A 26,888-nucleotide genomic window follows, 5' to 3' on the forward strand; every position below is an offset into this window, starting at 1 on the left:
ACCTATAGATATGTCTATTTAGCTTGGATATCAAACTCTTATTTGAGAAATTTGGATCAAAGTTGTTTTCCCACTCAGCTGCTTTCGTTCTCATCTTAGATGCATTAATTTTATTTGTGCAGAAGCTTTTCAGTTTCCTTTAATCAAAATTATCTATAGTATCTTTTGTATTGCTATTACCTATTCTATCTCTATTGCTTGTTTGATTATGAATACATCTCCTACCCATAGCTGTGAAAGGTTTGTTCTGCTTCTTTTCTAACTTTTTCACTGTGTAATCTTTAATAGTAAGATCATATATCCACTAGGATGGAACAAGGAGTGGCTCATGGAAGGCTAGAGATTCTGACCTGTGGACACCAAAGCTCTCTAGAAGTAGTTGGAGTTCATTGATTCCCCCTCCCGCTGGTCCACATGGAGAACCTGCTCCCATTAAAAATAAAGATTAATTTATAAAGAGCATTACAATATATGACGATGAGAAACGCACTAAGACTGGCAAAGCCTCATTATGATGTATATTTGGTTTATTTAACTCATAAATTTGTGGAGTTCATCAAATTTACTCCTGGTGTTCTTAACTTAAATGAAGTTGCAGCAATATGTCAATCAATAAAAATGTATACATCAAGTACTACAAAAAGAAGCAATAGAAAGTCCTTCCCCTCAAGAAGCTTACAATCTACATTGGGAGTACAGAAACGAAGAGTGTATAGAATCACCAAAATATTAAATGGAATTGCCTTCATTCAAAACAGATATAAGAACCATATTCAGTGAACAGCATCTGGTAGTACTAGAAGAAAGGTACCCCAGCAAAAGAAAATAAAAGATGAACTTACCGATTTAATGCAGTGGAAAAGTATTTGGATGAGTTAATTGAGGACTGTGCTCAGCAGCTGTTTGAACTAATAGATGACAAAGAAAATGAAAGATTGGCTTATGTGACTTGTAAGATATCCATAGCATTCAAGCTTTCCATGAACAGGTTGTTATTGTAGTGAAGGCTCTAGAAGAAACCAAATTGCAAGTGCAAAATCCTAAAAAAGACTATATAACAATACATATAAAAAGCACAAAGGGATCTATTAATGTTTATTTGTGTGAAGTGAAACAAGATAACACAAGTACCAAAGTATTGGAAGACATAGTGATTGCTTTATCTGAAAGCAAGTCTGTAGTTCACCCTGATCAAGAAAGAAATATATAGCAGAGTGAATCAAGTGGGAAAACCACCTGGATTGTCTTGAATGTTGAAACTCTGGAATATTTTGGTTTCTAGCTCAGACTCAAAAAAAAAATCAGCTAAAGAGGATTTCTGTATCCAGTTTCACACCAACATTAAGGCCAGTAGTTTTAGTAGTTCTCTTGTATGCAGTTATACAAATTTACTGTGGGAAATGATTCAGTTTATAAATAATTATGAAACTGTAATTTGGTATTTGTATATGTAAAGCAAGAATTTTCCCTACTGAAAAAATTTCGTAAAAACATTTTATCTTTATAAGAACCCAAGTTTATTAGTACTAAAACACTTGGACTAATCTGAAATTGAAGAACATAGTATGTCATTAACTCCTTTCTTTTCAATGAATAATATATAGGTACCAAGTGAAATCATGTTTTAAATCAGGTAAGTACTATTTGTGTTTTTTGCATTTAGCTGTTTCAGATATATCTGGGTCACTAAAGATATACACGATAAAACAATGTGAATATCCTTGTATATATCTGCATAATGGGTAAGTAACTCATGAAAGATATGAAGCATACATCAAATTTTCACCCTGTAAAACAAAAAATAGAATGTAAATGTGAAATTTATAAAAATGTGTATGCATATACATATACATGACATAAGTTATTGGTCTAAGACTCATTTCTGCCAGACTGCTTTCCAGTTTTCCAAGCAGTTTTTATTAAATAGGGAGTTCAGTTGGGTAGATTTCAAACTGGTTGAATGAACAGATCCAAAAAGTATCTATTAATGGATCAATGTGAACTCACAGGATAGTTGCTATAAGAATATCCCCAGGAGCTGTCTTTGACCCTGTACTGTTCCATATTTATCTATGACATATATTAAGATATAAATGGCATGCTTGTCAAATTTGAAGAAAACTAACCCCAATTGCCTAAAAAAAAGAAAAGAAAAGAAAATTAACCCCAATTGCCTAAAAAAAGAGAATGAAATTTGAAAAGGAAATAAAATTTGGAGGCATATGTGACATATGAGAATCCAAAAAAGATCTGGATAGGCTGGAATGATGGGCCAAATAAAATAAAGTGAAATTTATTAGGAATAAATATAAAGTTCTACATGGGTTCAGAAATTCAGCATCACAAGTAGTGGATGGGGAAGATATGGCTCAATAACAGTTCCTATGAAAATGATCTGAGTCCTTTAGTGGACAAGTCATGAGTCTGCAGTGTGACATTGCAACCATAAAGCTAATGTTGTCCTAGGCTGTGTTCAGTGGAATGGGAGAAGTAATGGTTCTTCTCTACTCTGTGACCACACGTGGAGTTATCTGGAACACCACACAGAAAGCCAGAGCATATCCAGAAGTTGACCAGAATGGAGAAAAAACTGTAGAATATGCCCATGAGAACCATGAGACTGAGGATGTTTAAGCAGGGACACATTCATTGTTCATCTATTTGTAGGGCTGCCCTGTCATGTCAGGAATCATACTTGTTCTGCCTGGTCCCAGATAGCAGATCTAGAAACAATGGTGGGAGTCAGAAAGAAGCAAATTCAGGCTTATTGTGAGGAAAAAAGTTCTAATCAGAGAGCCAAAAATGGACTGGATGGCATAGGAAAGGCAGTCGATTGGAGATCTTCAACCCCAGGGCAATATGGCTGCTGTTGATGGTATAGTAAGAAAGATTCTTGTTTACATATAGGTTGAACTAAATGGCCTTTGAATTTCTTGGTTTCTCTGGATTAGTTATGGTCTGAGTTGACACAGTCTGTGTGGAATTCCAACAAGTAGGGCAGGCTACCTGCAAGGTAGTCTCACAGGAAAAGGAATCTCACAGAAAAAATGGACAGTTTATAAAGGTTCCTTTAGGAGCTCAAGAAGACTTTTAATACCACCCTTAGAGTCAAGATAGCTAACCAGCAGATTTCTGGCTCTATCTCTATCAACGGCAAAAGACTGTGACAGAATATGCCAACTCTTTCCTGGCCCAAAGTCAAGATGAAATCACCCCTGCTCCCTTTTATCCATCAAGGCCTTAAGTTGTGGTGAATCTCTCCCTGTTTATCTGCAATGTACCTATTGCACAAAGGGAATATGCTCAGAAGTAAGAGGCCACTGGGGGAAATTTTCTTAACTGCGCTTTTTTTTTCCTGTTTTTTCTTACATCCTTTTTTTATGTTTTTTTTTCCATATGCTATTGAGTTGAAAATTTTTCTCCCTTTTCCTCCCCCCCACCCTCCCTAAGATGGCGCACAATCTGACATAGGCTTTACATTTACATACCCATTAAACATATTTTCACATTAGTGAAGTTGTAAGTAAAAATTAAAACCAATAGGAGGAACCATCAGAAAGATGAAACAAAACTCAACAGAAGGTAAAAATAAGTGATAGCGATTCGACTTCCATAGTTCTTTCTTTGGATGTGGACAGCATTTTCCATCCTGAGGCCTCTGGAGGTGCCTTAGATCCTTGTAATGCTGAGAAGGGTTCAGTTTAACAATCTTAGTCATTGCATAACGTGGCTGCTATTGTGTACAGAGTCCTCTTGGTTCTGCTCATTTCACTCAGCATCAGACCATATAAGTCTTCCCAGGTTTTTCTGAAGTCAGCCTGTTCATCATTTCTTATGGAACAATAGTATTCCATTACATTCATATACCACAACTTGCTCAGCCATTCCCCAATTGATGGGCATCCTCTCAATTTCCAATTCTTTGCCACCACAAAAAGAGCTGCTATGAATATTTTTGTACATGTGGGTTCTTTTCCCATTTGTTTGATCTCTTTGGGATATAGCCCTAGAAGTGCTATTGCTGGGTCAAAGGGTATGCACATTTTTGTAGCCCTTTGGGCATATTAACTGCACTTCTTAAAAGGTTATGGATGATCCTGAAGCATAGTGATATAATCAGGAAAACACTCTGGTGAAGAGATTCTACAAGGTGCAGAGGGTTTAGGATAGGGCTGCATAGCCAGTGGTGTACTGTGGTGTGGACAGGAGAGTTAAGGAGCTGTTGGAGTGATAGAAGTATTCAGGCTACAGCTAGGAGGAGGATGATCATGGTCACGGTCAAAATGTATTGTGAATCTCACATCTAGAACATTAGGATGAATATAAAACTGAGATGCAAGCTGTCACCATTCTTCAGTCTTCCCCTATTGGAAAGACCTCAAGCAACAGATCACAGCATAAGCAAACATCCCCTGAGTTTGTGATTGTAAAGCAACTGTGATCTACCTTGTAGCTGGGAAGTTCGAGGAAGTACATTATAATGTGAAGATTTTGCCACGCTTTATGTCTATGTTAAGAATATTTCTTACTTAATTCTCTTTCCTGTTATTTATGTTGCTTTGTGTTTTAGTTATATGCCTTTTCCTACTGAATGTTTGTATCTTTGGTATGCCTAGCAATAGAGTAACAGCTTGAGTGGAGGTTGGAATATTTATCACTCCCTAAAAGTATGCTAAACCAAGGTATAATTAAAAGATATGTAATAGAAGTTGCCAGTGCAGTCCGAGTAGTACTGGATTTGGCATCCTGTTGCTGTGACATGATGGTTCACCCAGGCAGAGAGCCTCCAATGGATTGGTTTCCTGCCACTATAGATAAAGGGGCAGTATGATTCTTTCTCCCACATCCATCCTCAGATCAACCACTCTTTACATCCTTCCCTATGGTCCACCTGTTTAATCCTTGTCTGTGGTAGACTGTGGCATGGATACTCCTCTGGAGTTCAAATTCTACCTCTGACACCAATTTTATGACCTCAGACAAATCACTTAACCTCTCTACACCACAGTGTCTTTATTTGTAAAATAAGGGAGTTGAACTAGATGGCTTTGAGTTCCTCTGAGGTTTCTTCCAGTTTTGTATCTATGATCATATGACTAAGAGGCTATGGGCCTTCTGGATCTTCTGACCCAACAAGAACCCAAAAATCTGGTGCTGCTCCAGGTATGGTAAAAATCAAGAAAATCAGTTTGGTCTGAACCTAGGAAAATATGTCTCAGGGGGGAAACAATGCAAGGTGCTCTTCTCTCCCAAACCCTTGTCCCAAAATGCTAGAGATTAAGTTCGTAGTTCATAGTTTTAAAGTTGGAAGGGTCCTTAGATGTCATCTAAATGAGAATAACTGTCAACAGGGGTGCCCTTCCTTCTTGCCTTCTTTTCTCCCTTCTCCTGTCTTGGGTACCCAGACTTCATGTAACATTACTGTTCATACCAGTTATATGGGCTGGGAGTCACCAATTACAAACGTTCCAGGGAGATGAAGGACAGTCATCTGCCTTACCACTGTGTCCTAAAAAACGTCCAGGCCTTACCATATGACCTGCTCTTGTACCCTACAGACCCCTAAGCACTCTCATCTCACCTGTTTCTGTATCCTAAGAACACTCGGACCTTGGTATCTACCCTACCACTGAACCCTTAGCACTTTTAGGCCTACTATTAGGACATATTCCCTATATTGCCTTTTGTGCAGTAGGTACATTGCAAGTAAACAGGGAGAGATTCACCATAGCTAAAGGCCTTGATGGATAAAAGGGAGCAGGGGTGATTTCATCTTGACTTTGGGCCAGGAAAGAGTTGGCATATTCTGTCACAGTCCTTTGCTGTTGCTGGAGGTAGAGCTGGAAATCTGCTGGTTAGCAATCTTGACTCTAAGGGTGGTATTAAAAGTCTTCTTGAGCTCCCAAAGGAACCTTTATGAACTGTCCATTTTTTTTAAGCCTTTTTTTTTAGCATTTTTTTTAGATGCTTGAGCTGCCTTTTTATATCTATATGATTCCCCTTCAGTTAGAATGTAAGTTCCTTGAGGTCAGAGATTGTTTTGTTTTGTTTTTCATTTGTATTCCCATTACTTAGCACAGTGCTGGTCACATAGTAAGCTTTAAAACAAATTTTTTTTTATTCATTCATCTAGTCCAGCCTCCTCATTTTACAGATAAAATAACTGAGTCTTAAAGAGGCCAAGTGACTTTCCTGAGGTCACACAAATGGTAGGTGTCAAAGTCAGGAATTCAAAACTGGGTCCCATACTCCAAAGCCAGGGTTATTTCACCTGCACCACACTGCCTCCTTGTGGACAATATATGATTGGGCCATTGTATATGACTGAGATCAGCCTCTTCCCAATACTGGGAGATGCATTCCTAGAACAGATGAATAATGTATCCAGAGATACCCCACCAGCTAAACCACAAGCTTAGTACAAGTCTATCAAGATGCTTTTTAGTATGGCCAAGATGGAGAAGTTGTCCCTGAGTAGGCCATTTAATTTAAGCAAATGAATTCTAGGAGCCCCAGCCCTGATCAGAAAAATCTACTTATTGATTGGATCAGAGACAAGCAGCCTTGCAGGAATTCTTGGAAAAGAGCTATAAGAAACCTCAATGATTTCTATTAAAAATAAAAACGAGGAGTTACAATTTTATCATGACTATAGAGCCTTGAGCACCATTTACCAACCAGAACTAACTGTGTACCCCTGGGCAAATCACTTAACCTTGGGCTACTTTAGTTTCCTCAGCTGGAAAATAGGGATAATAATATGCCTGGTACATATCAGGTACTTAATAATTGTTTATTCCTTCCCTCATCTCCTTCCTATCCTTGATTCCTGAACTAATGAACTAAGGTCATGGAGCAGCTAGGTGGTGCAGTAGATAGAGCACTGGCCCTGGAGTCAGGAGGACCTGAGTTCAAATCTGACCTCAGACACTTACTAGCTACCTGTATAATCCTGGACAAGTCACTTAGCCACTACTGCCTTTTAAAATAAATAAATAGATAGATAAACAAATAAACAAACAAACAAACAGCCAGTCATATAAAATATGACTGGCCTTCAAGGAGTTAGTGAGGTGGCCAGCCTTCTCATAAGGATATTTTCAGATTCTACAGTCTTCAGGGGATTATAGCCATTAATGTACCTGGAGATGAAAAAGACCAATGTCATCCCCTTAACTCAATGACACTACTTGCAGGATAACCCTGGCAGTTTAGGGGCATAAAGATAACATTTATTAAAATGTCTTATTTTAAACACTATAAAACCTTTCCCCAGTCCCTCCTTATTCAAGTTTGGTTAGGAGGAAATAATTAATAAAGTTAATATTTCAAAATGGGTGAAACTATTTTCTATCAAATATCAAAAATATCTATATTAAAAGTAAAGGATCATGGGTTTTTATTTCATCAAATAATTATCTTTATATGATTTACATTTTATTTTTCATCTACAACCTAATGAAACTTCAAAATTTCATTTTCTTTCTTTCTTTCTTTTTTTCTTTCTTTCTCCCTAGTCTCTGTATCTCACCTAGGCTGAAAGTGCTATATAAATGCTGACTTTTATTATTATTAGTGATGATGAAGAGGTCTAGAGGTTTTGGGGTGCTGCTGGAACCCCAAGATCGTGGTACCAGGCCCTATCTGAAAGAATTCAACTCAAATCTTTTTCAGCCAGAGGAAAAATTTATTAGTGATAAAACACTTAGGGCCAGGTGACACCCATAAAGACAAGCAGGCATGAGAGGTTCTCAGCCTTTTAATCCTGAGATTCTCAGCCCCGAATGAGGGCCAGGGTAGATCTTATATGCTTTGGGTGACCAGGGAAGGGTCTGGGAAAATGGTCTGGGAAAAGGGTCAGGGTGAGAATTCCCAGAGATTGGAATGTCTAAGAGATTGAATAGACAATGGGAATAGATAATGAAGGAACTGAAAGGTAACTGAATGAGATTAAAAGGTAGGCTAAGGCTTTCAAAGGCAGATGAGGGGCTGGGGCCTGTAGACAAGGGGAGCCAGATTCCCTTTGGGGCAAGGGGTGAAGACCTGATATTCCTTGAAAGCACAATACAAGTACCATTTCCTACACAGGTCTTTTCTGATCTCAGTCAAGAACACTCTCTCTCTCTCTTGAATTTACTCTATATATACTTTATTTTTACTTATTTGTATATATGTTATATCCTTCCAGGAAAATGTAAGCTCCTGGAGGGAGACAGTTTTGTCTTTGCAACCCTAGCATCCATCTGTGTCTTGCTGATAGAAGATGTTTAAGGCTTTGTTGAACTGAATTGAATAATTCTGCAAAGGCATATGAGGATTGGTCAAATAGATAGGAGGAAACCCAAGAGTGAACAGTGCCATGAAGACTTAAGGAGGAAAGAGTATCTAGAAGAAGAAAGGGAAAGGTCAACAGCATCAAACGTTGTATAGAGGTCAAAAAAGGACTGAGAAAAAGATTGGAGACAGCAATTTTAGTCAAGTGCTAGGGGAAAAAGCCAGATAACAAGGAAACAACAAAGACAGCTTTTTCAAGGAATTTGGATGTGAAATGAAGAAGAAATAGACACTGATTACTTAAGAGAATGGATGCTAGGGTCAAGTTAAGGTTTTTTAAGGGTGGGGGAAACCTGGGTTTGTTTGTAGGCTGCAGGGAGAAAGAGTAAGCATCCAGGGGAAAATATAGGTGGCTTGAGAGTGGAGACTGTCTTATGCAACTCTTTAACAAGCACAGGGCCCTATGTATAGTGGTTAATGCTATAAACATGAATGAATAAATAAAATTATTAGGGAAGATAAACTTTAAAAAAACATACACCTCCATGTGTCGTTAATTAAACAAATCAGAAACTTTTATTTTGTTTTTCTAATTTAGTTTTTTTCAATTAACAAAAATCTACCATCTCTCTCTGTCCTCTCCTCCCTCCTCTCTCCTTTACTTGTTTAACAATACGTGGTGAGGGTCTCCACCTATCATTCTTAATAACAAATTATCACAGAATGAATTCTAGGATTTTTAGACCTTCTTCAGATATTCACTTTAAATTTAAAATCAAATTTCAGCAGGCCTACCTGCTCTTCTCTCCAAGGATGAACAATTAATAGCAAATAACTGATACCCAGATTTGACCAGTCCATTTCCAAAATATTAAATCATAAAATTGATAGAACAGACCTCTAGAAGCACAAATACCAAAAGCTTTCTTTCTTAGGCTAATGAAATCAAAAGAAGCTTAGATTTTTGTACCCTATAATTTTAGAAGTGAAGGAGTATGAGGGAAGTGGTTAAAACTTTGGGTTTGTCTAATTACTTGTTCCAAGTAAATCTCAGAAGACTATATCAGAAATAAAACTAAATTCAAGAAGCTTCCCTTAAGGGATTAAGCTGTCACACTATTAATTGTTTTTCCATACGCTGCTCAAATTTGTCAATTTGTCATTTTTGTCAGTTTGTCAAACTTTACCAGTAATAACAGGCAATTGGTCATCAACCATTGCCTGGATGACACTGATTGCTCCAGAGATTCCTAGAAGGATGATCTCTGAATACAGTAAGCTTCCTCATCTGCCTAATAAAAGGACTGAGTTAATGAGCCTCAGGGTTCCTCCTAAAGTTCTATGATTCTATGACTAGAAAAGAATTAATTTTTGATTAGGGTTTGGTGGCAGGTAAGTGGAGGTAAGAAAAAATTTTGCAAAATAATCCCAGTGAGGAAGGGAAGGTGTTGAGAATTCTAGATAAACAACAGAGCAGCCCAGTAAGCTTTTTAACTTATAGCCTCCTTACTTATCTTCTACAAAATCACAGTGTTACTACCTGTTTCTATCCTGCATATGGAGTGCTATGTGGAACAAGCACAGGAAGAGGCAAGTAGATTTGTGAGTTTAGGTATATTTCTGTATTCTGGAAGGTAGATGTTACAGCTAATTAGTTAGTATGACTCCTCTTTATCTTGGACAAGATTAAAGACAAAAATCTTTCAAGCTATAAGGGTATAGTACCATAGAAGTTTGAAATGTGTTCTAGGTTTTTAAGTGGAACATGTCATCCACAGAAAGCCAAGTTACAGTAATACATATACACATACCTATTCCTAATATTTAGAGCAAGGATTCTTTGCCTTTTTTGTAACACAGACTCCTTTGGCAGTCTTTTGAAACCTATAGACCCCTTCTCAGAATACAGTTTTTAAATAATTGAAGGAAATAATAAACATCAGTTGGAGGTTGGTAAAAATAAAGGTATAATCATTTTCTCATCCAAATTCATGGACCCCAGGTTAAGAATCTCTGCTCTAGAGGCGGCATGGTATAATGAAGAGAATTCCAAATTTGGAGCCAAGAAAACTTTAGGTTAAAATCCTATCTCTGAGTCAGGAGCTATGTGCCTCAAGCAACTCACTAAGATTCATCTACTAGACAATTAGAGCAGTTGCAATCTTTGTTAACAAACAGAACACCTACACACACACACACACACACACACACACACACACACATCAGAAAACACAGAACCTTTGTGTATTACCATTTACCCCTATAAATAAGTGAACTCCTCATCTTATTTTAGAAGGGATGAGAATCAATTGAGGAAATCAAGTAAATACAGTACTTACCTTGATAAAATTGATTCTCCCAGGCTGAAAATGATCTTTCCCTCCTCAATTCTCTCATACTACTTTGTTCATGCCTCTTCTATATATTTAAGAAATTCTGTTTTATCTCCTTTACTAGAAGATTGTAAGCTCCATGAAGATAAGGCCTGTGTCTTTTCATATGCATATTACTCAGTGCCTAGCACAGCATATTGCTAAATTGCACATATATTTAATTGACTGAATTAAATGTAATAAACACCATCATAAATTGGAAAGTACCTCCAGAGTTTGTTTAGGTCAGAACTGTATTTAATTCCTAACATGCTTTTCCTTACCTAAGTACCTCACTGATGCTAATTTCAGGGATGTTTTCTCATTGAACCTAGGAAGCAGGCTCTGTACATTTCATTCATCCATAGGAGAAGTTCCTGAATATCACTCTAAGCAAGCCACTAAAAGCAAAATATTTATTAGAAAGTACACCAGTGGGGGCAGAGCCAAGATGGCAGAGTAAAAGCAGTCACTTGCTTGAGCTCTCCCCCAAACCCCTCCAAATACCTGTTTAAAATGGCTCTAAACAAATTCTAGAGCAGCAGAACCCACAAAAAGACAGAGTGAAACAAGTCAACAGCTTGCTAAAGGAGACCCAAAATGATGCTGAAGAAAATAACACCTTAAAAAATAGACTAACCCAAATGGCAAAAGAGGTCCAAAAAGCCAATGACAGTAAGATTCATTCATTCCCTCTCCCCTCCCCCCTTAATGCCTTAAGAAGCTGAATTGACCAAATGGAAAAGGAAGTCCAAAAGCTCACTGAAGAAAATACTTCCTTAAAAATTAGAATGGAGCAAATGGAAGCTAATGACTTTATGAGAAATCAAGAAATTGTAAAACAAAACCAAAAGAATGAAAAAAACAGAAGACAATGTGAAATATCTCATTGGAAAAACAACTGACCTGGAAAACAGATCCAGGAGATACCATTTAAAAAATTATTGAACTACCTGAAAGCCATGATCAAAAAAAGATCCTAGACATCATCTTTCAAGAAATTATCAAGGAAAAGTGCCCTGATATTCTAGAACCAGAGGGTAAAATAGAAATTGAAAGAATCCACCAATCACCTCTTGAAAGAGATCCCCAAAGGAAAACTTCTAGGAATATTATAGACAAATTCCAGAGTTCCCAGGTCAAGGAGAAAATATTGCAAGCAGCCACAAAGAAACAATTCAAGTATTGTGGAAACACAATCAAGATAACACAAGATTTAGCAGCTTCTACATTAAGGGTATTGGAGGGCTTGGAATATGATATTCTGGAGGTCAGTGGAGCTAGGATTACAACCAAGAATCATCTACTCAGCAAAACTGAGTATAATCCTTCAAGGGAAAAAAAGTATATTCAGTGAAATAGAGGACTTTCGAGCATTCTTGATGAAAATACCAGAGCTGACTAGAAAATTTGACTTTCAAATAAAAGACTCAAGAGAAGCATGAAAATAGGAAAGAGAAATCATAAGGACTTATTAAAGTTGAACTATTTACATTCCTACATGGAAAGATAATATTTGTAACTCATGAGATCTTTCTCAGTATTAGGGTAGTAGGAGGGAATATATATAGACAGAGGGCACAGGGTGAGTTGAATATAAAAGGATGATATCTAAAAAAAATAACATTAAGGGGTGAAAGAGGATTGTACAGGGAGAAGGAGAAAGGGAGAGGTAGAATGGGGGGAAAGAGGCAAGGAAAAGCTTTTACAGTGGAGGGGAAGAGGGGGAAGGTGAGAGGGAATGAATGAATCTTACTCTCATTGGATTTGGCTTAAGGAGGGAATAACACACACACTCAATTGGGTATGGAAATCTATCTTACCCTACAGGAAAATAGGGGGGAAGGGGAGAAAGGAGGGGATGATAGAAGGGAGGGCAGATTGGATGAGGGAGTAATCAGAAGTAAACATTTTGAGGAGGGACAAAGTCAAAGGAGACAATAGAATAAATGAGGGTAGGATAGGATGAAGGGAAATATAGTTAGTTTTTCACAACATGGCTATTATGGAAGTATTTTGCATGACTACACATGTATAACCTGTATCGAGTTGCTTGTCTTCTCAGTGAGAGTGGGTGGGCAGGGAGGAAGGGAGAGAATTTGGAACCCAAATTTTTAAAAACAAATGTTAAAAATTGCTTTTACACGCAACTGGGAAATAAGATATACAGACAATGGGGTATAGAAATCCATCCTGCCCTACAGGAAAATAGAAGGGGGAGGGGATAAGAAAAAGGAGGAGGTGATAAAAGGGAGGGCAGATCAGGGGAAGGGGTGTTCAGAATGCATGCAGTCTTGGGGTGAGGGAGGGGCAACATGGGGAGAAAATTTGGAACTGAGAATCTTGTGGAAGTGAATGTTGAAAACTAAAATTAAATAAATTAATTAAAAAAAAAAGAAAGTACACCAGTGATATCAAACTCAAACAGAAACAGGGGCCCCTAATGCATACGTAAGTATCCCTGCAACCATATATTGACTTAGTTTTAAAATATAAAATTATATATGTCTTATTTTATTTTTATTTATTTTGTTAAACACTCCCCAATTACATTTTAATCTGATTCCTGAAAGTACTGGACTCATGCATATTTGACACTTCTGTAATTACATCCGTTGGTGACACTATATGAAACTAGGAAAGATGCATAGATTAAACACTCCGGGAAGAAGTTGACAAGGATCATTTCTAGATTGCTACACTAGTGCTTTCAGGAGTTTCCCTTGGGTGAAATCTAGTACTCTCTCTAGATTGAGCTAAGTTACCCCACTCCAAATGGGAGAGCTCCTTCAATCTGTATTGTCTAGTATATATTCTCATATATATACTTTTTCTGATTTCTATTTTGTTATCAACTTGGATAAATTAGTTTCTTTGCTCTATGTTTGTTCATTGTGAAACTGGTATCTGGTGGGAAAGGGATCAACTCTTAGATACAGAACTTGGGGTTTCCTTTTCCTCATTAATAAGTAGCAATCAGGAGTCTAGCTTGAACCTAAAAAATTATATCCCCATGACTAACAATATTTAAAGGAGCAGATAGATACAATTCTAACCTGGTAGTCCCCTCTCTTTTATGAGAGCAGAATAAAGGAATTAAAGTCTCCCTTGGAGAAGAGTTGGGGGAGGATACACTAGAAATATCTATTTTTGCCTCCCTGCAAGCCACACAATGCCAAAATGTTACATGTGGGGCCTTATCTGGGATAAAATCAGACTCTTCACTTTACCAAGGAACCCTAGAGAGATTATCCGGCCAAGATTTTTAACTTTTCACTCACATTTAGACTTGCAAGTTTCTAGAGAAATTTGGCAAAAGAAAAAAAGTTTAGTCTCTCGACATATATCTGTTTGTTTGTTTGTTTTTTTGGGTGTGTGTTCCCTTACAAGTCAATTCCATTGGTGTAATTTTGCAAACTTTTCATTTGTCAATTGCTTGACTGTTTAAATACTGACACTTTTTGTTTGTGTTAATGAATTCTTGTATAAGTATTGCTATTGTTACTGTTCTGTATTACTGAGTCTTGCATAAGTATTGATATTAAGTTTAACATGAGGAATGTGGAATCAAAAGATTACTGTTTATTAGAATTATTCATATTGTATTTTTATATTTAAAAAGACTAAGACTGCTTGCCTTTTGTGGAAACACAAAATACCCTACTTCTTAGGGTGAGATGCTGAAAATCCATAAGTAGCTGACATTCTTTGCTTCTTCTCTAATTGAGTCTACTTGTCTTCTTGTACTGATAGGCGCAATTCCATTTAGTTTACCTTGGCAGTAGCAAGGATCTATGGGGGAATTTGGGGTGCCCTTTGGGTTAAGGACCCAAAGGAAATTGCCTGGCCTTCTGTGGGGGTTGTCTGTGCTAGAGGTACCTCTAGAGAATTTTGATTGACCTTATGCACTGAGGGAATCATTTGGAAGAGTATCCACCCAGGACAGTTTTCTCATCTGAGAAAGGGGTAATGACATGTTAATCCCAGGTCCCAAATCTCTGTGGGGAGAGTAGCATGTAGTTTGGAAAGCGCAAGGTGGCCTAGGTTTCTGTTTGAGACAAAAGGTATATATTTTCTCTGTCTTTGCTCTTTCTTTTTTCTTATGGGTTGAGAAAAGCCCTATAAGGCTAAATAAGCAGAAATATATGGCAAACTTTGTGAAATGTTCCTTGAATCTGCATATTGGGGATAATTGTGATTTTCATATATATATATATATATATGTGTGTGTGTGTGTGTGTGTGTGTGTGTATGTATGTATACATAGGATTGTATACACTCCTGTAACATTGGCTATTTTAAGGCTTGGCAATGGGGAAGCAAGTGAAAGGACATGGCTTATGCCTCCCCAGAGACCACACAACTGACCTGAATTTTAGACTAAAACTGTGTTAAGAAAAAAGCACCCCTGCCTATTTGCCTGGACAGCAAATTTCAAACAAGAGGAAATGTGTAACATGGCTTACCTGGGCAGGCCCAGGTCATCTAACAAGGAGGGTTCCTATTCTCCAGTCATGTAGTGGAGTAGCCTCCTTTGATTAGCTACATAGCTGGAAAGGCAGCATCTTTAAAATTGGTCAACCTGGGACAAGCTCTCCTTTCCTGCTATTTCCTGCTACATTCCAGTGAAGTTCCTAGTCCATCCACTATGAGGTATTGATATTAGTGTGCCTATCTTTCCATAGCCTCTCCAATATTTACTATCTGAAACAGTTTTCTCAAAGGTTACTAACAATTTCCTTTTTTCACTTCAAAATTTTTTTTATTCTAAACTTAAACACACCTCCCCACAAAATGAACATTTAGCAGAACAGAGGATAACACAAGATTTTAGCAGCTTCTACATTAAGGGGGTCAGAGGGCTTGGAATAATGTATTCTGGAGGTCAAAGGAGCTAGGATTAAAACCAAGAATCACCTGCCCAGCAAAATGGAGTATAATATAGGAGGGGAAAAAATTAACATTCGGTGAGATAGAGGAATTTAATACATTCTTGAGAATAGAAAAATTGACTTTCAAATACAAGACTCAAGAGAAACATGAAAAGGTAAATAGGAAAGAGAAATTGTAAGGGACTTGTTAAAGTTAAACTGTTTACATTCCTACATGGAAAGATGAGATTTGTGACTCATGAGACCTTTCTCATTGTAAGGATAGTTGGAGAGATCATATATATATATACACACAGAGGGCAAAGGATGATATCTAAAAAATAAAATTAAGGAGTGAGAGAAGAATGTACTATAAGAAGGAGAAAGGGAGAGGTAGAATGGGCTAAATTATCTCACATAAAAAAAGGCAAGAAAAAGCTTTTACAGTGGAGGGAGAAGAGGCGAGAGGTGAGAGGAAATGAGTGAACTTTACTCTCATTGGATTTGGCTTAAGGAGGGAATAACATACATGCTCAGTTGGGTATGGAAATCTGTCTTATCCTACAGGAAAGTAGCAGGGAAGGAGATGGGGGGGGTGATAGAAGGGAGGGCAGATTGGGGGAAGGGGTAATCAGAAGCAAACACTTTTGAGGAGAGACAGGGTCAAAGGACAGAATAGAATAAATGGGGGGGTTAGGATGGAGGGAAATATTCTTTCACGACATGACTATCATGGAAGTGTTTTGCATGACTACACGTCTAACCTATATTGAATTGCTTGCCTTCTCAATGAGGATGGGGGGGGGAGGGAGGAAGGGATTTGGAACCCAAAGTTTTAAAAACAAATGTTAAAAATTGCTTTTACATGCAACTGGGAAATAAGATACACAAGCAATGGGGTATAGTCATCTATCTTACCCTACAGGAAAATAGAAGGGGAAGAGGATAAGAGAAGGGTACGAGAGTGATAGAAGGGAAGGCAGACTGGGGAAAGGGTAATTAGAATGTACACCATCACGGGGTAGGGGTAGGGGAGAAATGGGGAGAAATTTTGGAATTCAAAATCTTGTGGAAGTGAAGGTTGAAAACTAAAAATAAATTGAAAAAAAAATAAACTGCTCCTTTCAGGATCAGGAGGAGTTTTTTCACCTGCAACTGTTCCCTCCTTGGCATTATCCTTCATCTTAAGTCCCCTGCTACCATGCTCTTATTTCCCTGTTGAGTTGGATTTATTTCTTTACCAAACTGTTCGTGAGCATGCGCATGTGTGTATATTCAACCCCCATTTGTCTAGTTCACATAAGAGTGAGGTTCGTCTGATGCCTGTTCTCTTCCTCCATGTTTGTATATTCTTCTTATGCACTTCAATTGTAACATGAAATTTTACCTCTCTTCTCCCTTCTTTCTACACTCATATATTCCTTTAACACTCCTTTCTCTTTCTTTTGTTAAAAGCCTCAGAACAGAACCAATCCATTCCCAGGTCCTCAGTTTTCTTATTTAATTTTCTAAATACCCTTGGAAAACATTTGTGAAGGAACACTTGGTTCTTCTCCTCCTATCAGAATGTTAGCCCTATATCAACATACATTTCTAGAATGCTTCCCTTACTCTCTATCTATATTGCCACTACTCTAGTAGTATTTTTCTTCTCATTCAGAGGGCCTATTGTAATAGCTTCCTACTTGGTCTTCATGTTTCCATTCTCTCCTTTCTCCAATCTGTCCTCCACCCAGCTGCCAAAATAATCTTTCTAAGGTCACTGTTTGATCATATGACTTACTTGGTCAAAAAATACCATGGGAGAAAATCAAATATCAAAACTGTGGAATCATGAAAATTCTGGATAATCTAAATCTCCTGGATTTCTTTTCCCATTCCCATTTCCTACTCTATTTTTAACCCTACCTTGTCCTCCCTCCCCACCCCATCCTACTACAAACACTTATATTTCCCTTTCTCCTCCTTTTAACTATGGTTCTTTTTCTGCATATAGACGAAGCTTTGCCCTATGTTCCAGCTTAGGCCTCATCTTCTATCCTGATTCAAAAACAGGCAGAGATTCAGATGTATATGGTTTCCTTACATTTTGAATTTCAATGCACTGTCATCCTCAAGCCTCCCCAGTTCATGACCTTATCCTCACCTCTCCCTCATCCCTAATATGCAAGTAGTTGGCAAATTCTATTGTTTCTCTCACCACTTTCATCCATCCCCTTCTCACAGACCAACATTCTGTTTAAAACCTTATCACTTCTCATCTGGACTATTGTAATAGCCTAGTAGTTGTTCTCCCTGCCAATGTTTCTCCCATTCTAATCCACCCTTCCACATAGCTGCCAAATTGATTTTCCTTAAACATAGGTCTGACCATGTCACTCCCCTACTCAGTGGCTCAACACTACCTCTATCACAAAATATAAACTCTGTTAAGCTTTTAAAGCCAATCAACACTTCTAGACTCAAGCTTTCATCTTCTGTACATTTCTTATTTAAATCTAAGTTGTTTAGTGAGTTTCCTGGGTACACAAGTCTCTTCAGACATCCCATTTTACCTTTCACTGAAATTATTTCCAATATATGATGTCAGAATTTCATTCTTGGAAATTTAATATCCCTCCTGAGGTGACTTTCCCTGAACCATTTTAGACCATGGAATCCTGCCTATCTTTCTTCTAAACCAGGGGTGGGGAACCTATGGCCTTGAGGCCACATGTGGCTTCCTCTAGGTCCTCAAGTTCAGCCCTTTGACTGAATCCAAACTTCATTGAAATCTGTTCTCCCATTATCTAGTGTATATGTTAGACAGTGCCCACCTTTTTTCTTTCTTCACTCATAAACTCTAGGATGGAGTTCTCACTTCTCCCCAAGGTTCCCATCATTTCTACCCCAACTGCTAGCTTGTTGGGGATAAACACCTCCTTGTTGGTGATAAATCAAGTCCAGAATAGAATTTCCCAATCTGTAAATGGTTCCTTGACCTTTTAAAGGATGAAATTATGACTTGGTAAATCAAGAAGTTATTAGCTGCCCTGATTTTGGCACATAATTGTAGCAGATGTTCAGATAACTGAAGTTCCCCCATCAGTACTATGTCATGCCTCTCTGTTCCAGCCTTGTGATGTTTCCCAAGTTTCTCATCTATTTCTTCTTTTTGTCCTAGTGGTCTATAGTATACTTTGAAGGAAAAAAAATCACTTCTATTTCTCCCTCTTTTGATCTTCCCCCAAATATTCTCCATCGTACTTGTTTACCTTGGTTCCTAAATTTCCTCATGTGGTCATCTTTTAAACAACACTGTCCCCACCCTCTGCACATCTCCTTTCTATCTATCCTGTTATGAAATACTCCAGAATCATGGGTCCAGTCATGGGTTGCATCTTACCAAGTCTCAGTGATCCCCATGAGAGCAAATTTTCACCCTTCTGTGAGAAATGCTAGCTCCTCTTATTGTTACCTAAACTTTGAGCTTTTATGTAAGTAGTTTTGTCTCCTGTGATCTTCTGGATCTCTCAGCTACAATTCTTCCTTTTTTTTTCTTAAATAGTATGTAACTTTGTATAGTACCTAACATGAATCCCCCATAGTGGATACTTGTCATCAATTTTGAGAATTCTTACAAAGTTGTTTGTTATGTATTGGATACATGAACCAGGAAGGCAACAAACTTCTCTATTATTATCAGGTGTACAAGCAAGGAATTGCCAACTTACCACTCTTCTTCTCTGGTTCCTCTGTCCTTAGTGGACACCTGTCTCACCTGATAGCTTCTATGGCTCTATTCTAATGTTCTTGGGAGGACAAATAGCTTCTTCCTCAGAGTACCTACTTATTCAGGAAGAACCTTAAATTAATTTCTAAGCTCTAATTGTACAACTACCCTTGCTCCTCTGTCATAATACTCCTCTATGCTGTATCATCCTACAAGGGTCAAACATCCCCTGCTCTACCTTAGATACCGTATTTCCCCCATGAAAGCCATACATCTGTTTCCTTTAGGAACCTCTCATTCTCCCTAACCTTAAGTGTGGAGTGGTGTTAGAGTCCCTTCACCTTCTCCTCTGGGGAGAGATCAGCTTACACATGCAACACAGATAACTTGACTGTGACAGAAATAGACACATCACACAATGCAAATCACTGAACAGTTTTCCCTATTCTCCATAATGGTTGAGATTTCCAGCTTTATTTCTTGAACTAGTGGTAACTGTTTATAACTAGGCCTTAAGCACCAGGTTAAAACTTTTTCCAATCAATCATCTCATGTTAATAACTTGATTACCTCACTCAGATTCTTTCCTTTGTCTCAACAACTCTACAACCACAACCACACCTACTTGCCTTTAAGGTTTCTACCAATCTAGTCTGTTTGACCAATTTGCCCTACCCACCCATCCAATCCTACCAATTTGCTTAACCCACTAATTGTTCCACTTACCTTATCTCATTTGGATTGGCTGTGAGTTGTATTAGTAGATGAAACTTTCACAACAATGAGATCATAGATCCATTTGAGTATGTATTAGTACTCTCCATGTGCCATTTGTTTTCTAATTTGGGAAAGACCACTGCTTATTTCTGGCTCCTGCTAAGAGTTATCTAATTTTATTTAGCACTGGTTAGATTTCATTTAAAAGCTTGATTCTATAGCACTAAATCCATTGTATGGATTAATTAGGCTGTCTCAATTAATCTGTGATTTTCCTAGACTAAATACTGGGAATAAAGTACTATGCCAATTACTCAGAAGATTTACCAAGCACTGGTTATATGCAAACTCTGTCCACAATAAAATTACTACCATGGGTTAGAAAGGTAATAAATTTCAAATTATCCTATAGGGAACCAAGTAAATTGGCAGCCTATCTTCCTTTTTTTGCCAGTGGCATTCCCACAGAGTCATATCAGAGTCAGGCCCTATATACTTAGGAAAAAAAAATGTACAATGTAAATTTGATCCTTTAGACCTAAAAGTAACAATGAGTCCCTACTATGTTACATGTCTTAAGGAGTATGTCCTGCTTGCTGTGAGTTGTAGATGGAAACGTTGGAGTAGAAGCAGAGGCCAGGATTACATATACTAGGTCCTGACTATGATCTGTTACATCCTTGCTAACTCCACTATTTTCTACTAAATGGAGAGAGAAAAAAAACACACCATTTTAGAAACATATCTTGTGACTGACTAAAGTGGCAAGTTCTTTCCTCTGGGAGGGGCTTTCCAGCCAATGATCTGCAAGAACTACAAGCCAGGATGATGATAAGCACTAACAGCCTGATACAGCAAGCAACAAAGTTCAGGAATTAGCTTTCCTTATATGATAGGACAGTACCCCACTGGTCCAGCTAAATGCCACAAAATACTGCAGATTGATTGTGTACTCCAAACAGTCTTGAAAGATACATAAATTAACTCCACATCCTAGGTAGGGAGCAATCTTTCTTAGCATGCCAATAAATTTCTTTTCCTTTCAGTTTGGCTATTCACTTTATTTGACCTTCAGTCTCTACACAACCATTAGTGACTGAAATTCCCCCTAGGTTCTCTAGGGAGCCTGGCAGAGAAATTCCCCAACATAAGTTAGCACTATGCATCAGTTTCCAACAAAGTTTCCGTAAGGAAGACTGGTACACAAAACCCTACACTTTTAAAATGTTGAGGTTACTTTAAAGGTAACTAGTCCTACTCATACTACTACTACTAATAATAATAATAATAAATAGCTAGCATTTATATAGCACCTATTATGTTCAGGCACCATGTTAACCACTTTATAAATATTATTTCATGGGATACAACAAACCCTGGAGGTAGATGCTATATTCCTCATTTTTTATGGTTGAGGAAACTGAGACAGTCACTTAGACCTGCCCAAGGTCACATAAGTAGTAAGTATCTGAGGCCAAATTTGAATTCAGGTCTTACTGACTTCAGGCTCAGCACTTTATATACATTATATACACTCCAATGTTGGGAATAGTGATGGATAAATTGTAATCACTCTTAGAAAATTCCATAATATGAAAACATTTGCCAAGTTTATACAGTTATTCAGTTTTTCTTCTTGCAACGAAGGACACACATGTGACTTTAAATTAGGTTGGTCATCAAATATACCACCTCTGTAGAGTTCAAACTCCCTAGAGGTTCAAACTACAGGGCACAGCAGCCTTGGGAGGTAAGCTAAGGTAATAAAGTCATGGAGCTTTACAATGTAAAGTTTCTACTGTATAATATCTTTTGCCTAAGAAGTCACCCACACAAACCGCTTAGACAGTAGATGTTAAAACAAGACAAAATGTTATGCTCAACTCCTCACTGTCTCTCACCCCGTTCCCCACTCCTCCTGCCCCCATAACCAATCTGCTGCCAAGTCCTTTTGATTTCACCTTTGCAACATCTCTCGAATATGCTTTCATCTCTCCTCTGATTCTGGCGCCACTCTAGCACAGGCATTTAACCTCATGCCTGGACTACTGTAATAGCCTGCTGGTGGATCTGCCTGTCTCAAGTCTTTTTTCCAAACTAATCCTCCATTCAGCTGCCAGAGTGATTTTCCTAAAGTGCAGGTCCAATCATGCCATCCCCTTCCCCATCCCCCCTACCCCCAATAAACTCCAGTGGCTTCCCATTGCCTCCAGGATCAAATACAAAATGTTTTCAAAGCTCTTTAAACCTAGCACCTTCCCATCTTTTCAGTATTTCTTACCTTATTCCCCAATCCATATTCTTCAATTCAACAATACTCCATTCCTTGACTTTTTCTCTGCCTATCCCTCCAGGCCTTCCTCTTCCACTCCACCTACTGATCTCCTTGGCTTCCTTTAAATCCTAACAAAATCCCATCTTCTACAGGAAGCCTTTCTTAACCTCTCAATTCTAGTGCCTCCCTTCTGTTAATTATTTCCTATTTATCCTGTATATTATTTGTACCTATTTGTTTGTTGGCTCCCCCAGTGGATTGTGAGCTCTTGAGGGCTGAGACTGTCTTTAACCTCTTTTTGTATCCCCAATATTAAACATAGTGCCTGGCATACAGTAGGTGCTTAATAAATGTTTATTGACCAACTGCTTGACAAGACAAAATATTTGAATTCAGTTTTTTTTTCCTGCTAGACAAATTAAAGACAAACAACTGACTTTGTCATGGGAGGCAGGATGTCAGTAGTAGAGAGCTGTCGAGGAGGGTCAGGAGGAACTCTTTCTTTCTTGTCTCTGATAGTACTGGCTAGTGCTCTTGAGCAAATCCCTTTACCTCTGTCTGCCCCAGGCAACTCTTAGATTTCCTTTGTTAGAGAGTTTCTTCACCAGGATTTACCAGTAATGCTGACACAGAACAAGAAACAAAAACAAAACTGCCTAGGACAGTTGGTTTATATGCCAGCCTCGAAGTACAAATCAAAGAATTTGCAATCATGTTAAGGAGAAGAAAATGATCCCAGTTTTCAGCTGACTGAAGTTACTCAAAACTTCAATGTAGTTGGACAACCCAGGACAAACTTTACCCCAAACCACCTTACAAGTCCTTATCTCTAGCTAGGTGGAACAGTGAGTAGAGCTCTGTGTCTGGAGTCAGGAAAACCTGAGTTCAATCAAATTCAGCCTCAGTCATTTACTAGCTGTGTGACCCTGAGCAAGTCATTTAACCCAGTTTGCCTCAGTTTCCTCATCTGTAAAATAAGTTAGAAAAGGAAATGGCAAATCACTTTAGTATCTTTGCCAAGAAAATGCCAAATGGGGTCATGGAGAGCCAAACAGGACTGAAAGGACTGAACCTTACAAGTCCTCCCTATCAGAGATATCTCTAAAGTATCATTAAATGCTTTAAGAATGTCCTTTGAGCTGTGTGACCCTGGGCAAGTCACTTAACCCCATTGCCTAGCCAAAAAAAAAAAAACAAAAAACAAAGAATGTCCTTTGAAAAATTGAAGACTACAGATATCCCACTTACATAATTAGTCCTTTGCTAATTTTTTTTAGTATGTGACACCTTCTGTTTAACAAAAACAATTTTTAACCCATCTGTATTCTTTTTTTTCAAAAAGGACAATAATGCCAATGTGATTTCAAAATGAATAGACCAGAGTACTTAAGAGAGTTAAAAAGTGAAAGGAAAAAAGTCCTCTTACATTAACAAATAGTCTTAAGTTATGGATTCTCTTGGCTATAACAAGAAATAACAGTGACATCTTTTTGGCAAAGTGCTAAATAGCTTTCCAAGTAACAAATAGAATATACTATAGTCTCAAAAGGATACATTTAAACTTCTGACATAAAAGGATAATTTATAAACAACTTTGAAAAGTCTTTCATATTGCTTCATTCACCAGGAAAATTTACCAAATTCTAAGCTCAAAAGAAAAAAAGGAGGAGGGGGCCTTAAAGCACATTCTTGCAGTTAATGGAACGAATCATATACACTTATGTAACATGAAAAATAGTTTTCCGTGTTGTCCCTGAAAAATAAAAATTTCCCTATATTTCTGCCTAGAAGTATATTCAAAACTCTCCTTAACTCGTAAAATGGCTTTTTACACAGCATTCTTAGTGGAAGTTCCTCATCAGGCAGGCCCTAAACCAATGAAATCCTAGGTCCTGCCTCTATCTCTATGGACTGATTAAACAGATAACATTCCAAAGATGGTGACTGTTCAGAGCAACACCCCTCTAACTTCCTTCACATAGTCTGGCCTAGTAAATCAAATAACAGTAGAGCTCTTATTCTCATTTGGCTCAAGTTATTACTGTGACTCAAGAGTTCTAGGATATAGATGAAGTGCTATTTGTTCTCTGTACCATGAACAAAATAGATGCGTGAGAGTAAGATCCCTTTTAAATTGGGAGCCAATAGCTCATCCTATAGACTGAAAAGAAAGTGGGCCTGAGTTCTATAGTCCACCTAAACTTTCTGACCCCACTGGCTATCATCCAGTATATAATCTTACATTTTCCTCCCCTTATCTTTCTGGGATGCAAGGCAAATAGGGAAAGTCAGACAGTTTTAGAGCAGCTGAAAGACATTTTTCTAGGGAAGGAATAGTACAACTGGAAATAGCACATATTTTGAATAAATGAATAATTCAGCTTTCTCAACAGAAATCTAATCTTTTGATTTGTGTTAATCAATAAATAGCCAGGTAGCAGCAAACAATTCCCAGTCCATAACCTTATTTTCTTTCACTCCCATCCTCTTCATGCCTATCCCATTCATGTCCCACTCCAGTCATACATATCTCTTCCACTGCACCCTCTGGAATTCCCATTCTATAGTGAACTAACTTCCCTTCATAATGAATATCTTTTTCTCTCACTCTTTCCATTCACAAGTCCCCCCAAGACCTGGTTTCCTCTGATCCTCTCCAGTGTTGGATATATTTCTTTCACCTCAACTCACTCATCTTAAAGAGGAAACCAGAATATTTCTTGCCATCTCCAGATTCTCTTTTTACCACCATCATTGGATAACTTCTCCTCCTTTGAAACTCACTCAAAGTGTTCTACCATATCCAGTTCATGATGGCTATTATATACCGATCCCCAGGTAATTTTCCTATATTCTCAAGGAGTATAGCACCATCTTCCTCTTCCTCTCAACTGCTGGACTTTATGACTTCAACATTGACAATTATGATCCCTCAAACTTCCTAATCTTCCACTTGCTCGACCTCCTTAAATTCCATGACCTATTCATTCACTCCCCCTCAGCCATTCTTAGAGATTGTTGGGGTTTTTTCCCAATTTTATTAATTTATTGATTTATCAACAATCACTTCCATATGCTTTTGAGTTGAAAATTTTTCTCCCCCTTCCCCCCCACCCTCCCCAAGACGGTGCACAATCTGATACAGGTTTTACATTTACATTCCTATTAAATATATTTTCACATTAGTGAGGTTGTAAGTAAAAATTAAACCCAATAGGAGGAACCATCAGAAAGATGATTAGAGATTGTTACACAATGGATCTTGCCCATGTTTGTTTCCCTTCCTTAATTAGAAACTCTGACATTTTTCTATCTTACCATAACCTCCTATCATTCCATATTTCCCTATGTTTCACCCCTCCTGAACCTGATTTTCTTTGACTTCACTTTCTTCCCTTTCTAGTCTCAACTCTAAAGTTAGCCATTTCAACTTTACACTGCCCCTTGTTTATTATTATTACTACTACTACTGTTAATAACAATAATATCCAGAATTTATATAGAGCTTTGAAGTTTGCAAAGTGCTGTACATATTATCTCATTTTATCTTCTTAATGACTCTGGGAGGTAGGTGCTATTATCCTATTTTATACATGAGGAAATTGAAGCAAAAGAAGTTTACATGACTTGCCCAGTTTCACTCAACTAGTAAGTGTCTTAAGGCAGTATTTGAACTCAGGTCTTACTGACTCCCAAGTCCAGTACTTTATCCACTATACTACATAGCTGCCAAATCCCTCCATTCCTTGTCTTATTGTCACTCAGCTCTTGCTAAAATTCAGTTCAAGAGTATCCCCACCATTTACCTCCTCCACTCCTATTGCTACTGAATGGAGCAGGAAGAAAACACAAAGTCATACTGAGTAAATATATTACAAATTCACATTATCCACTTTCATTTGGGTACTCACTGCATCAAGGCAGGGCTTTTATTCCTCCCCATTTAATTATCTATCTCTTTCCTCACAGAAACTATTCCAAACTGTCTCTTCCTTCCCCAAGGCTCCCACACTTCCTTCTGAGCACCCTCTTCCCTTATCTAACGACCTTGTCAATTATACTAAAAATTGAGGCCATTCAAAATACTTTTACTTTTCTCTCCTTTCCTTCAATTCAAAACTCCTTGACATCATCCCCTACTCTTTCCTCTTTTTTCTCAGTGTTTGATGATGATTACTGGGGCCATCCTCTCTACATTTGCCCTTAATTCCATCTACTCCAGCAGAATTCAACTTCAATCCTCTCTCTGGTCTTCAACTTCTCCCTACATGTTCCCCCTAACTTTCCCTGCTACCTTTAAACATGCCTTTCTCTCCAACACTGAAAAAAATACCTTCACTAGAACTAATAAACCCCTCAAGCTATCATCCTATAGCTCTCTTCTCTCTCTTAGCAAACTACTTAAAAGAGTTGTCTATATCAGTGGTGTCAAAATCAAATAGAAATAGAGGCCACTAATTCTTACATAAGAATCCCTGTAGGCCACATATGGCCTTAAAATATAGAATTATTTGTGTTTTTAATGTACTTAGGTTTATTTTGTTAAATATTTCCCAATTATATTTTAATCTGGTTCAGACAACATTTCCTGGCACATTTAGCCAAGGGTAGTGTGTTTGACACCTATGGTCTACAATTTCCTGTCTGGCCTCTAACCTCATCAACTC

At 37.9% G+C, this 26,888-nt stretch overlaps 1 protein-coding gene and 1 pseudogene across 1 annotated transcript in view; both read left to right on the forward strand.

The window, feature by feature from the left end:
* Positions 1–1,282, forward strand: part of LOC110211663 (transcription factor E2F6 pseudogene) — a 29,618-nt pseudogene extending 28,336 nt beyond the window's left edge.
* DMAC2L (distal membrane arm assembly component 2 like) overlaps positions 1–26,888 on the forward strand; it is a 79,582-nt gene that overhangs the window by 28,203 nt on the left and 24,491 nt on the right. The gene's annotated exons all lie outside the window — the stretch shown is intronic.

The sequence above is a fragment of the Phascolarctos cinereus genome, unplaced genomic scaffold, assembly GCF_003287225.1.
Source record: "Phascolarctos cinereus isolate Bilbo 61053 unplaced genomic scaffold, phaCin_HiC Scaffold_2;HRSCAF=192, whole genome shotgun sequence".
NCBI lineage: Eukaryota > Metazoa > Chordata > Mammalia > Diprotodontia > Phascolarctidae > Phascolarctos > Phascolarctos cinereus.